Source organism: Podarcis cretensis, assembly GCF_951804945.1.
Source record: "Podarcis cretensis genome assembly, chromosome: 2".
Taxonomy (NCBI): Eukaryota; Metazoa; Chordata; class Lepidosauria; order Squamata; family Lacertidae; genus Podarcis; species Podarcis cretensis.
Window position 1 is genome coordinate 8,853,891 of NC_137171.1, and position 15,109 is coordinate 8,868,999.

The 15,109-nt window shown below is 45.5% G+C and overlaps 1 protein-coding gene across 3 annotated transcripts in view; it reads left to right on the top strand.

The window, feature by feature from the left end:
- The window catches only part of AGAP2 (ArfGAP with GTPase domain, ankyrin repeat and PH domain 2), a 116,971-nt gene that overhangs the window by 49,658 nt on the left and 52,204 nt on the right, over positions 1 to 15,109 (top strand). The window lies entirely within an intron of this gene.

Here is a 15,109-nt window from a genome sequence, read left to right on the forward strand (position 1 = left end):
CTTGCAGATTGAAAGGTCGGCGGTTCGAATCCCTGCGGCGGGGTGCGCTCCCGCTGCTCGGTCCCAGCGCCTGCCAACCTAGCAGTTCGAAAGCACCTCCGGGTGCAAGTAGATAAATAGGGACCGCTTACCAGCGGGAAGGTAAACGGCATTTCCGTGTGCGGCTCTGGCTCGCCAGAGCAGCGGTGTCACGCTGGCCACGTGACCCGGAAGTGTCTCCGGACAGCGCTGGCCCCTGGCCTCTTAAGTGAGATGGGCGCACAACCCCAGAGTCTGTCAAGACTGGCCCGTACGGGCAGGGGTACCTTTACCTTTTACCTAGTGCAAGAATAGGAGCCAACTCCTAGGGGCCAAGGTTCCTTTGTGCATGCACCCCCCATAGTTGATGGGCATTGCCATTCAAATAGTGTGCATGCACAGTGCCATGTGATCAATTATGCAGGGTGAGGCTTACGTGGGTATCCCAACATATTATTCATGTTGGCACCCCTGAGTGCAAACGTCCCCCTCCAGATGGCAATAACACAGTCATATTGGGTAAGCATCACAGAAGAACTAATGGAGTGGAGTAATGTGTGGGCAGCCCAATATAAATCCATCACCAATGCACTATTTTTGTATCAACGACACCTGCAAAGAAGGGTCTGGAGGGGCCCTGCGCTGTCTGAAGTTCTTTGCCTGTCTTGAATCTTCCAGCGTTCAGTTTCATTGGATGCTTGCCGTTCTAGTATGATGTGAAATGGAGAAAAAGTCTCTCTGTCCACTTTCTCTGCATCATGCATAGCTTTTATAGATTTCCATCATGCCCCTATCACGATCAGCTCTATCAGTGGCATGTTGCAGAATACCCCTTCAGAAACAAACAAAAAGCCACCTAGTCTGGAGGACCCACACAGTTGTTTATCCTGCAGGAGGCAAAACCAGGACATTCATCAAGCCCCTACTGAGGTGTGTTCAGCTTGGCGGACTACTGGTTTTGCTGCCCTGCCCAATAAGAGTTTTCAGGCTGAAAAGCACCTTTTGAGCTATTGCTATCATTGTCATTATTAATGAATATTGTCAATGCAGGATAAAATTGAATGGAGGAGAAATTGAATGTACGTTATTGGGGGTGTACACTTTTGCATATAAGGATTTAAGGGAAGAGCCCCTTTTGGCATCCAGGCTGAGGAAGTGTTCCAGTAGGGTGGTCCAGAGTCATCCGGCGGAATTCACCACTCCTTTGTGGTGTGGTGTCCAGATACGTGCCATTTTAGGAAACGAGCCACAATTTTTTCAGCTGCCTTTTAAAATATATGACAGTCCGGGAATGCTTTCTCTTGTCAGAGCAGCCAATTCTTTTCTATAGCTTTCCTGTTTCTGTGCCCAGATGGGCTCCCTAGAATTAATGGAACTCCTTACAGCTGCTGACAATGAGCTGAATGTAGCATCTCAGTATAAGGATCACGGAGCCATTTACTAGTACTGACCATTGGCAGTTTTCAGTCCTCCTAAGTTGATCACTAGGGACGCGGGTGGCGCTGTGGGTAAAAGCCTCAGTGCCTAGGGCTTGCCGATCGAAAGGTCGGCGGTTCAAATCCCCACGGCGGGGTGCGCTCCCGCTGCTCGGTCCCAGCGCCTGCCAACCTAGCAGTTCGAAAGCACCCCCGGGTGCAAGTAGATAAATAGGGACCGCTTACCAGCAGGAAGGTAAACGGCGTTTCCGTGTGCGGCTCTGGCTCACCAGAGCAGCGATGTCACGCTGGCCACGTGACCCGGAAGTGTCTCCGGACAGCGCTGGCCCCCGACCTCTTGAGTGAGATGGGCGCACAACCCCAGAGTCTGTCAAGACTGGCCCGTACGGGCAGGGGTACCTTTACCTTTTTACCTTTAAGTTGATCACTGGCCTGGTTAAAGAGAAACTGAGGCACAGGCTCAAGATGCAGCAGTGGACCTTCCTGAAGGTTACCTGGAAAGTCAAAGGCAGGAACCAGGTGGAAGTGAGCACTCCTAGCCTCACTGCTTGTATGACCCCACCCCCCTCTTGGATAATTTTTGATGCGTCACTCTTAAGCTCTGATCTGTTTGTAGGAACAACAAAAGCTCCTGCGGTGGCTTTAAAGTCTTGTTGTACGCAAGCATCCATGGGCTAGAGAGCTTCCTTCATCAAATAGGAGCCCCAAAAGTTATGCCAGTATAACTGATTAGCCATTAAGGGGACTTGGGATTCTTTTTTTCTGCTACCAACTACATTTAACATGGCGGCTTTCTGCAAAGTGTTTGCAACTCTAAATGAAAGTCAGGACTTGCAGGTTGAATATCTGTTTTGTGCCAAGGTTTCACAGCAATTCATCAGGTGTCTGTAACCCTACAACCCTGGTGTATGGAGCCATTTGGTGCCTAGCTTATATATCTGAGTTTCCAACACTGAGGGCGGGGCAGGGCGGGGCGGGGCGGGGGTGTACATTACAGTTCCCATAATTCTTCTTTTTAGGTGTTTTAAATGTTCTTTAAATGTACAGTATGTACATAGCTCCTGTTGATAAGTGGACCACCATATTTTCGCCTCTAGGAAAGTGAGTTGCAGTGGCATAGCACATGCAAACGCCGCCCGGGGCGGGTGTGCAGGGCATGCCCCTAAGGGGGGTGGGACGCAGAAGAAGCCCGCTGCGGCTTGCCTCGCAAAGCGGCACAGGGGGTGCATTCATGCAACACAGTCCACCACTGTCCTCTCTCAGCCAGAGCTACCAGGCTGGGCGCCTTGTGTGCTGCAACCTCTCTCCACACTGGAAATGGAGCTGCTGTTGGTGGCGTTGGGCTGTCGCATGAGGAAGCTGTACCTGCAGCTCCCTCGCATGCATTGGAGCCAGCCCCCCCCCCAGTTCCCCCATGCCACTGGTGACTTGTTGACCGGGGAGCTAGAATTGGGATCATCTGTGTGATCAGTTGGTGGAGAGCGCTATATGAAAATAAGGCTTGGCGTCAAGCTTAAATAAGGCATTTATATCCTGTCTTTCCTTTGCAAAGCTCCAGTCGGCTGACGACGTGTAGTTAAAAACAAATGAAGCCCAAATAACTAAAAGCAGCAGAAGACAAAAAGGCACAAGGCAGCCATAATTTCGCAGAACTGGACATCCTCCAGGAATGGAACCAAATTAAATGCAGCAAGTTAAAAATACAGTTTAGTGCAGGAGTTCGAAGCCAACTTGGCCAGATCAGCTTTATGATCCATGAGGAAGAGTGAACCTGTGTCGATTTTGTGATCTCAACTCTTCCTCTCTAGTTGTTGCAACCAACTATTGGAGATGCGCTAGCTCTGAATTCCCTTCACCAAGCAGGGAGTTGATCCAGGTTAGACTTTCCCCAGCCTCCTAAAATGAAGTTGGTCACCAACCGGGGTGGGCGTGATGTGTCCCATTTTGCTGCTTGAGGTGAAACAGGATGTGCCGCTGTGCCCTGCCGTGCTGCCTCTGCTGGTGGAAAACTGGGAACAGCACTGGCACCAATTTCCAGTGAGGTTTTGTGGATTTATGGTGAAACCTCACAAGATCTTACCAGAAAATGGTGCCAGTGTTGGTGCTGCTTCTCTGCCAGTGGCAGAGTGCCCGTGAGAGTAACACCTTAGCAGGGGTCAGCAACCTTTTCCAGCCGTGGGCCGGTCTACCGCCCCTCAGACCATGTGGTGGGCCAGATAATATTTTTTGGGGGAAATGAACAAATTCCTATGCCCTGCAAATAACCCAGAGATGCATTTAAAATAAAAGGACACATTCTACTCATGTAAAAACACTCTGATTCCCGGACCATCCGTGGGCTGGATTGAGAAAGTGATTGGGCCGCATTCGGCCCACAAGCCTTAGGTTGCCTACCCCTGCCTTAGGGGCTTCCCTGGTCTGAATAGGTGGGGCCCGCCTCCAAATCCCATTAGCCCCACCCATCAAGGATTGCAGTTCAACAATACAGTGGTGCCTCGCAAAACGAAATTAATCCGTTCCGTGAGGCTCTTCGTATAGCGGTTTTTTCGTCTTGCAAAGCAAGCCCATTGACAGCTTAGCGGATTAGCGCTATTAGCGGTTTAGCGGCTTTTAGTGGATCAGCTGATAAGCGGCTTATCAGCGGATCAGCTGATAAGCGGCTTAGGGCTTAGGAAAAGGGGGGGGGGAGGGAAAAAACCTTGCAGGAACTCGCAAGACATTTTCGTCTTGTGAAGCAAGCCCATAGGGAAATTCGTTTTGCGAAGCGCCTCCCTTTCGTCTAGCGAGTTTTCCGTCTTGCGAGGCGTTCGTCTTGCGGGGCACCACTGTATCTGGAGGACACCAGATATTAGGGAAGACTGGAGTGGGCTTTCTTTCAGGTCTATGGTTTTATGCCTTTCCTTGGAAAGTCCCAGAGCGTTGCCAGATACAGATTTGGGGTGTGTATAAGCTCGAGGTACGCAGTGGGGAATAGCTGTGTGTAGACAGTTCTGTGTGGTATGGCTTGAGGCAAGGTTCATTTTTTAAAAAATGAAAGCCTGAGGCGGCTTTTAACTAAATTTTCACTTAGCGCAGACCCACTGAATTCAAAGTTAGGCCCATTCATTTCAGTGGACCTACTCCCAGTAAAACTTACTGCTCCTTAGCTGTTGTTGTTGTTGTTTTAAAATGGAATGCTGGAGAGAAATAGACCAGGAAGATTTGCTGGTGAATCCTACTGTTTGGCTTCTCTTATGGGAACTGGTAATTCAGACTTCACCCCTCTGGTTGAAGATACCTTTTAAATAGATGGTGGCAATACTGCAGAGACTCTGGTACTATGAAGCATCTGCGAGTAGGTCCAGAGTGCCCCCAACTACTCACCTGGGATGAAAGCAAGTCTTGCGATTCAAGTCTTTATAAGTCTGTGGTTTATTTTTGCTGCAACAGATTAATGTTCTTCCCACTCTGGAAGTTGTTTCCCTAGATACTGTCCCTCCCATGAGTCACCTGGAGCTATCTGCTCCACCAGCTCCTCCTTGCCTTGTACCTCCCTCTCAGCATTCCTGTGGCCTTGATTATATGGGTCAATCTGCGGGATGGGACTCAGTAGGTGGAAAAATTTGGCCTTGTGTTGGACAGGTGGAGTTACAATCCCTTGCAGCCCTGTGATTCTGTGGTATCAAAGCTATATTGGCATGCTGCTTACTGCTTGCAAATATCCTGCAAATCTCATCTTTTTATTTTCATCATTATTGCATCACTGTGTTGCTGGGCAATTGTCGGGCTTTGTGTACAGGCAACCCCTGATTTGTGTAGGGATTGCATTCTGGGTCATCATGCGTGAAGGCAGAGTGGACACAAGCCCGTTCCACCCCCTTGTGGATCACCATGATGTGCACGGTCACACATCTATTGCTCAATGTCTGAACACCACACACAGAGGCAAACCTGGGTATACCAGCAAATGTGTGCTCAACAGGGAGCTGTGACTAGTCCAGGCTTTCCTGGTGAGTATGCTTGGGTGAAGTGCTTGCAGACTCTTACTTCTCACTTGTGTTGTACTTTTTTTTACTAGGTGTATAATATATATGTGTGTATATATATATGTATGTAATATATGAGGATGCCCTTTGGATAGCTTTGTCTATGCCGTCCTACCCTCCAACATTTCTTTGATGAAAATAGGGATGTCTTATTCAATAATAATAATAATAACAATACCCCTCCCATCTGGTTGGGTTGCCCCAGCTGCTCTGGTGCGGCTTCCAACATACACTATCTAAAAACATTAAACACTAAACCAGTGTTTCCCAACCTTGTGCCTCCAGCTGTTTTTGGACTACAATTCCCATCATCCCTTGCCACTAGTCTTGCTTGTCAGGGATGATGGGAGTTGTAGTTCAAAAACAGCTGGAGGCACAAGGTTGGGAAACACTGCACTAAACAACTTCCCTATACAGGGCTGCCATCAGATGTCTTCTAAAGGTTGCATAGTTAACTTATCTAATTGGCTTTGGGGGATTTTTGCATAACTCCATACCCTCCAACATTTCTCCAGTGAAAATGGCAACGTCCTAAGGAAAAGCTGGAGATTCCAGGATCAAATCAGAAACCAGGATGGCTTCTGTAAATCCAGGACTGCCCCAGGAAAATAGAGACACTTGGAGGTTCTGCGTCATATACTGTAAGGCTGCCTTCTGCTGAGTCATGCAATTCGCTCATTTAACCCAGTATTGTTCCCCAGTATGGTCCTTCCTAGGGAAGGACCATAGCTCAGGGACAGAGCATTGTCTGCATGCAGATGGTTCCAGGATGAAGCCCTCCAGCATCTCCCAGCCCAAAACCATGGAGAACCTCTAGCAGTCAGTGCAGACCATACTGAGCTACTTAGAATAAGGCAGCTTCCTCTGGTCCCAATGTCAACTCTGACTGGTAGTGGCACTCCAAGGGGTCAGGCAGGGGTCTTTCCCTGTTCCTGCTACATGAGCTACTTTTAGCTGGGAACACTAGGGACTGAGCAGAGAACTTTCAGCATGCAGAACATGTGCGCTTCCATTGAGATATAGTCCATTCCCAACCAACGATATACTGGCAAATTATGGCTGCTGCAGCAGCTGCTGAATGGAATTTGTGAACTCTGCAATCCAGGCACATTTATTTGACAGTTTTATTGGCGCATTACATCAAATAGCATTGATTCAGTTTGTCAGCAGGGAAGTGTATATATACTGCAACTCTGTGCAAGATTGGGGGGGACGGGACCAAAATGTGGTATTGACTGCAGACGTAAGCCCCCCCCCCCCCCCCGGAACCTTGGCATTTAGGGTTTTTTCATGTTTCTGGTCCTTATGGTTGCAAAAAGATTTTTCTGTGTGGGTGACTCTTTGTGGAGCCTCTGAATCCTGAGTGCTGGATTTCCTGTGGGGTCGCAGTGCACTGCACAGACCTCTGCCTCTCCCACGACTAGCACAAGCAAAATAGATTATGGGTGGAGGAGATGCAAATTTACTTGCTTTTCACAACTTGCTTAGATTGCAGTATTTAGGTTTTCTTGGCTTCAACACATAAAGCTCACATTTATAGAGTCTAGCCCAAGGATGGGGATCTTGTGGACCTCCAGATATTGTCAATGGTCGGAGATGATGGGAGCTGGAGTCCGGAGGGCCACAGACTCTCCTCCGCTCAGCAAAATAAGGTAATGAAAGGGATCTGCAGACATACAATATATGTGCTTGTGGTTCCCTTTGTCAAGGGATGATTCAGTGAGAGATGCAACGTTCACATCCTGTAATTGCAAAGTGAATATAAAATAATTCCCTCCTCCTCTGTTAAAGTCCTGGGGTGGTTCTGAGTGGGAATGCACTTGGCATACAGAGTGCCACAGAATGGAAGGAGATGTCTGTGAGGGGCTCTGCTGCTAGCCGCGCGCACAGGGAGAACGGCTCCATTTATCAGCAGCACACCAGCTGCAGTTTCAAAGGAGATGCATTTTGTATTCTGCCTGTGGGTGTTTTTATGACCATTGCAGAACGCCAAGTGTGTGAATTGTGGTACGGTCCAATGCAACACAACCACATGCATGGTCGGCATCCTGACCTGTAAAAATAGGTGGCAAATGTGTGCTGCCTGCGAAGGCACCTTCACAGTGGAAAATAGGATCTTCAATATTTTTAGCTTATAAGGTTTTGAAAGACCTGAGTTGGGGATGAGAATGTTGATGCCTCTATAGCCAAAAACAACAGGGAGATAAATTTCTTGGCACACTGAAGTATATTAAAAAGTTTATATAACGATTCTGCTTTGTTTTATGCATACTCAGAGGTACACTTGATTTTAATATTATTGGCTAAGAGTTGCCAGGCAATAGATTGGGATCTACTAGTGGTTGCTTGTAAATTACACTGGATTCTGATCCCACCCTCCGGTTTAACAGTAGCAACTAAAATTGACTCCCCCACAAAAACAAAAACAACTCACCTGAAATGAAGAATGTATGTAGGCACCAACTGTGAGTAGTTCTCCACATCCAGTTTTCTGCAGAAATTTGTGATTTAAATAATAATAATCATGAAAATTGTTCAGAATTTTATTGCAAAATTTTCCTAATAAACACATTTTGTGTGCAGTTTTGATGGACGTACACATTTTTGCAAGCGATTTCTCCTAATATTTTTTTTGTATGTTGTTTTCACTAAGATACTCATTTTTATGCACACTTTCCCCCAAATATATATGCATTTTTGGAAATGTTGTTTGGCCAGAGAACTGCACCACAAAATTCAGATAAGTGTGAATTTTGAAGGATGGTTGTGTATTGGTTCTCATATTGTTTTGGAAAGTGAAAATTTGACAAACTAGGCTTTAAATGTGAACTAAATCAAACCTCTCTCCCTTTCCTAACTGTGCACTCAGTTTCAGTACTCAAAACCAATTTCTTGTTTCAGAATTCTTCAATCCTTAGCGTGTCTCTTTTGCGCCTGACTGGTGGGTCTCAGAGTCTAGTGTTCTGTCCCATCTGTGCTATATTGCTTGCTCTGTGCTGGTTGCTATTATGAGGCAGGCCTGAGCCCTGGGGGCACCGAGCGAGAGAGATGAAAGTGTTATTTAATAAAGTGATGTAGATTCTGTGTGAGTGGTGTGCGTGCTGGACTTCAGCTTTCAATCTTTTGTGGAAGTGCCCCAACAATTTTGACTCATGGAAAAGAGGATATGGCCACATCCACACCATACATTTAAAGCACTATTAAGCCACTTTATCAGTCATGGCTCCAGCCTCCAAAGCATCCTGGGAACTGTAGTTTATTAAGAATGGTGAGAAGAGACCCCCAATTCCTCTTACAGAGCTAACAATTTCTAGGGTTCCCTGGGAAGAGGCATCGATTGTTGCACCCTCTCAGATCCTCCAAGTGCCCCTATTTTCCAGGGACATTTCCAGATTTACAGACTCCTTCCCTGTTTCTGATTTGATCCCGGAGTGTCCCACTTTTCCTTAAGATGGCCCTGTTTTCATCAGAGAAATATTGGAGGGTATGGAGTTATGCGATCCCTGAGCCAAGGAGGCAGCTCTGTATAGGGTAGTTTTTAAAAAATTGTTTAGTGTTTCATTATGTTTTTATATATGTTGCAAGCCACCCAGAGTGGCTGAGGCAACTGGTCAGATGGTGGAGTATAAATAATAAACATTATTATTATTATTATTATTATTATTATTATTATTATTGAATAAAAGGTAAAGGTACCCCTGCCCGTATGGGCCAGTCTTGACAGACTCTGGGGTTGTGCGCCCATCTCACTTAAGAGGCCAGGGGCCAGCGCTGTCCGGAGACACTTCCGGGTCACGTGGCCAGCGTGACATCGCTGCTCTGGCGAGCCGGAGCCGCACACGGAAACGCCGTTTACCTTCCCGCTGGTAAGCGGTCCCTATTTATCTACTTGCACCCGGAGGTGCTTTCGAACTGCTAGGTTGGCAGGCGCTGGGACCGAGCAGCGGGAGCGCACCCCGCCGCAGGGATTCGAACCGCCGACCTTTCGATCGGCAAGCCCTAGGCGCTGAGGCTTTAACCCACAGCGCCACCTGCGTCCTTTTATTATTGAATAGGATGTCCCTATTTTCACTGGAGAAATGTTGGAGGGTATGCCTCTGGGAATTGTAGCTCTGTGATGGGAATAACAGTCTCCTAACAATTCTCGGGACCCTTGACAAACTACACTTCCCAAGTTCCTTTGCAGTGGGGAGACCATGACTGTTTAAAGTGCTTTAAATATATGCTGGGAATGTGGCCTGAGTCAGTGAGTGAGGCTGAAGCATCTTTAGACAGGCAGACATATGAGAAATCTGCGTGAGCGTTGAATAGTCTCACAATGAGAGGTTTCCCAGAAATCTGTGGGACACATGGGAGATGGTCATTGACTGGAAGTATCTCTTCATTCTCTTGTTTTCGCGGGCTCCACCTCAAGTCAGTCCCCTCTCCCGCCTGCAATTAGCATGAGTGGCAGGCAGGCAGGCATGGTGCCAGCTGAGCCATCTTGTAATTTGCTATCTTGGGTCCCACCTGACCTCTTGGTTTACAAGATAGGAAGCCATGTGGCAGCCTCTTGGCAGAGTTCAAAGCCAAGTACGAGTGAGGTTGGCATTCTCTTCTGGATGCTGGAGGGAAGAGTAAAGCCGATCTTTCCCCCCAGAACACATCCATCACGTGCCTGGCAATTGGAAATCAATGGAAAGCGAACTCTATTGCCAAGACTGTCAAGGTATTGGGAGGAACTAAAATGGGAAGAAGGCTTTGTGATTGGGGGGGGGGTGTAGTTGGGCAGGGCTTGACCACGCTGAATCAGAAGTGGTGTTGAGCTGGCCAGCTTTCTGAACACTGAGCCTCTACGCTATTGGGCAATTTTAAATTTTTTTTATTGATTTTAACATATAAATTATAAAATGTACCACAAAACTTATCACTTATACAATCTTTTTAGACTTCCATCAGCACCTCTGATGATCCACCGTTTTAACCACTTTTTATGCATTTCTTAACTTTATATTGCCTTTACATCTCTTAACAAATCATCCTTCCCCTTCTCCATTTTTGCAATACTTCCAATAATACTCCTCACAAAATTTCTTGCAAACCTACAAACGTCGTCTGATCTTCACAAATACTTTTCAAATAGTCCGTAAATTTACTCCAGTCTTCCGTGAATTTCTGGTCCCGCCGGTTTCGAATCCTTTCTGTTAGTTTATCTAGTTCTGCATAGTCCATTAACTTCATCCTCTAGTCTTCAATCGTCGGTAATTCTTCTTGCTTCCATTTTTGGGCCAGTAATATTCTTGCTGCTGTTACTGCATATAAAAAGAGCTTACATTCCTTTCTATTTATATCACTCCCCACAATGCCCAGTAAAAATGCTTCTCGTTTCTTTATGAATGTATATTTCAACATTTTTTTCATCTCATTATATATATATCTCCCAGAAGCATTTCACCTTTTTACATTCCCACCACATGTGATAAAATGTTCCCTTTTTTCTGCTATTGGGCAATTTTAAATGAGCTTACATGGAAACTAATGCAAGCAGACCTGAACGGATATTGTGGTATGCTAAGGACTTGCATTGCGTTAAGCACCAGTTCTGTACCAGACTGAATTAATATTTCCCATTTTTTCATGGAAGTTCTGCATTTCTATGTGTCCAGTTTTCTCCCCACACTCAGCATTGGGCAGGTTTCCATTCTCCTTAGAAATAGATATGATCTTGATTCACATTCTACTCTGGTCGACTCTGGACTCAGCTTCATTAGTTGTTGTTTTTTTAAGTATTTAAAATGTGTTATAACACTGTGGCACCTGATGGCGCTTTACAATGCGTTTTCCTAAAACATTTCTTTTTAATGTGTCTAGATTCCAGCCTCTGTGTGGGTTTTGGTGTATTGATTAACTGGTTTCACAACCAGTGTATTTGACTTGTCCACTCAGGTGTGGTCCATCCTGATTAAGGAGTTGCCATATCTTGAAAAGCTTCCTAAAAAGTTGGTCGAGGTAAGAATATGATGAGTCTTGATTTTGGGTACTTGTGCTATTTTTATTTTGGATTTCTTGTTCTCCCTATTCACGGGGCCAGGGCAAGTAACAAATGAAACCTGATGTAGTCCACAAATCCTCGTTTTGGATAGGCTGGATTCCTAGGAACTTCTTCTACTGGCAAGAGTGTGATCATATTTCACCCTTACAGCCTTATATCTTTCAGAAACCATCATAAATTGTCCAATATTGAGCCTCAGAAATTCGAACTCTGAAGGAGAAGCCCCCACAGACAAATCTGTAAAAGCCCAAATCACTAAACCTACAAAGGAGAGGTGTTCTGTCAAACAATCCCATATAACATGATCAACCATTTCCTCCACCCCACAAATTTCACAGTCCTCCCAGCCCTGTACAAGCAAGCTTCCTCAAAATTCTGAACAGCCTAACTTTCGTCTGCTACCCTTTCGGTTTGAAGAATTCAGTTTAAAAGCACCTTGCTTTATTTCTGGGAATTGTTTGGACTTGTATTTCGGCAAACCTCCAGAGGAAGGTATTTACATGGTTATGTGGTAGCCCTTGTACTTACCATAGAGGTGAGCTTACCACAGGTGTAGTCAAGAGAGTGTTTGTGGTGGAATGTGCAGGACCCAAGCCATTCAGGATTTTGTAGACTGAAAGTGGCGTCATAGAACACAAAAGCAGCATCTTGGATAATTTCTGCATAAGGACAGGTGAACTTGGGCCTCAGCATGGGCAGTAATCAAGGATGATGGAAGTTGCAATCCAAAAACTTCTTGAGGCACCGGTTCCCCATCTGTGGTTTAAGCCATCTGGACAATGAAGGATGGGCTGATCCTGATCAGATTAAAGTGAACAAACCTGCCATATTTTTTATTTTCCAAACACAGAGATATAGGGAGGGTGTGTGTGGAACCTCCTTGAGAAATGTTACCAATGTATGGGACCTCCTTGAGAAATGTTGAAACCTTTAAATTAAGGAATGTTAGAAGGTTGTTGGAATGAAGTAATGGGGTTTTAGCAGAAATGATATAAAGGATTAGGTTAAAATTGATTTATTAACTGGTGAAAGACGAGAATTACTGTATATTAAGATAAATTATTAGGATCAAAACAAAGATGGAAAGGATTTGCTGAAACATCTAATTGAACTAGAATACAAAAAAGGGAGGTGTGAGGAGGTCAAGGAAATAAGTAAAGGAAAGAAGCTATGTAAAGGTCTGATCTGTTTTTTTTATTGTTTGTGTGTATTTTTCATGTTTTTGTTATTTTTCTTTTTCATTGTTCCTTTTTGTTACTTTTAAAACTTGAATAAATATTATATATATACGGTATATAAAAAAGAGAAATGTTGAAACCGTTTCCCCCCTTTTACTGAAGGTTCTTGGGTGTTTGTGCAAGAGTCTCCAATTTCATCACAATGGTGCTTTATGACACACACACACACACACACACACACACACACACACCACTTGCCTTGAAACTTTGGATGCTAAGTCTGAAAAGCCCTGAAATGTTGTATTTGATGAAAGTTGCTGGTGACTTCCAGAGAGTACCCATCTTGACTCCAGTTTTCCATGGCTTTAGGTAACTATGCAGGACATCGGCCCAGATCCTGTTCCAAAGAAGGTGTTAAACCTGGGATGGGGAACCTGTGATCCTCTGGAGGTTTTGTTGAATTGCAACTCCTGTCATTCATTGACCATGCTGGCTGGGAATGTTGGGAGGTAAAGTCCAACAACATATGGAGAGTCAAAGGTAGCTGATTCCGAGCACAATTGAAAGCGTTGGTGCTGACCTTTAAAGTCCTAAACAGCCTTGGTCCAGTATACCTGAAGGAGTGTCTCCACCTCCATCGCTCTGCCCGGACACTGAGGTCCAGCTCCGAGGGCCTTCTGGCGCTGCGAGAAGCCAAGTTACAGGGAACCAGGCAGAGGGCCTTCTTGGTAGTGGCACCCGCCCTGTGGAACGCCCTCCCACCAGATGTCAAAGAGAAAAATAACTACCAAACTTTTAGAAGACATCTGAAGGCAGCCCTGTTTAGGGAAGCTTTTAATGTTTAATAGGTTATTGTATTTTAGTGTTTTGTTGGAAGCCGCCCAGAGTAGCTGGGGAAACCCAGCCAGATGGGCGAGGTATAAATAATAAATTATTATTATTATTATTATTATGGGCAGGAAGCTTGCAATGAAGTTTGAATACCTGCTTTTGGCCAGGTTAAGTAAGGGGAAACTGGAATTAAAATTCCACTGTCTGCTAAACACTCCAAATTGTTATTGCTTCCTGCTCACTGCCCTTGTTGTGAGCACAGCACAATTGAGAACGCCAACTCTCATTTCCTGAGCTGTTCTTCTGGGTGTTTGGGCTTCCCTAGGCAATTTGTACTTCTTGAGTCTGATTTGATAAGATGTAGTTTCCTCCACCTGTCAGAAAATATAATCGGTTTTTTAAGCATTCTGCTCTCTGGAGACTGTTTGCCTGAGGGAAGATCCTGGCCTACCCAAAGGGATGGTCATGGTGAACTGGGGAGATCTTATGATGATGTCCTCAACCCACCCAAGTAACATCTACAATCCACCAGCAGGAGGAGAGATCCTTTCTGCTGTGGACTTTAACTCTGAAACTTCTCTGTAAAAGATTAAGAGTCCAGCAGGGGCTTATGTAAGGTTTCTGGATATCTACAATTGTGGGTAGGTGGGTCCCTTCTGACCCAGATGTGGATAAAATGCCAGTGGTGGGTTTGCTTAGGACAGATGTGGGCAGATTTTAAGCTTGCGGGAACGACTTTATTTTTTTAGAACTCAGAGGTGCATCCATGGAAGCCAGATGCAAAATGGTGGCTTGGGAAATTAAGCAGAGCCAGTTACCAACTGCACCCCACGAGCAGGGCGTAGACTCATTCAGAGTAATGGGTCACAGTTAGTTGTGCTCATTCATTTCAGTAGGTCTACTCTGATGTCAGATACAAGCCTGTGTCCCAAGTTTTGATTTCCTGGAAAGGCTTTTGTGCAAATTGCTTCTCTGCTCCACACCCGTCTCTTCCTCACGCTGACACCTTCCTTCTTGTCAGCCTCCGACTGTAGCTTCCTTTGGGCAGAGACCTTCCTGCATGGTAGGTGCCACACATTCCATTTAGACCTCCATTTAGAAGTACAAATCCACAGCTAAGTTACTACAGATCAGGAGTTCTAACACCAACATTTATGAAGAAAGGGGCTTCTTATTATGGCTATACAAATCATCCAGCAATCTGTCAGTGTGTTCTAATTTGCTTTCTTCTTGCCCCATGGCTTGGGAATAGTTTCCCATGGGCACCCCATAGGACTTCTTTTCAATCCGTGTCTATTTTTTGGATGGGTCATTTCTAAATTGTGCCTCTAGTGGATTCGCTGAGTGGCCAGTAACTCTCCTTTGGGTCTGTGCCTGATTCCAGAAATATTGTTGTCACGTGCTTCATCAGGAGGCCGTTTCAATCCCAAAGAAGTTGCCAGAAATGGGTGTGTTCAGGAAAGTTGTCCCATTTTGGCACAGATCTTATTAGAACCCCATACTGCAGAAGGCAGACACTGAATGGGTGCGAGGAAATCTTTCCCCTGATAGCTTTAGAGCAGTTCTGATTGTGAGTACAATGCGGTTATG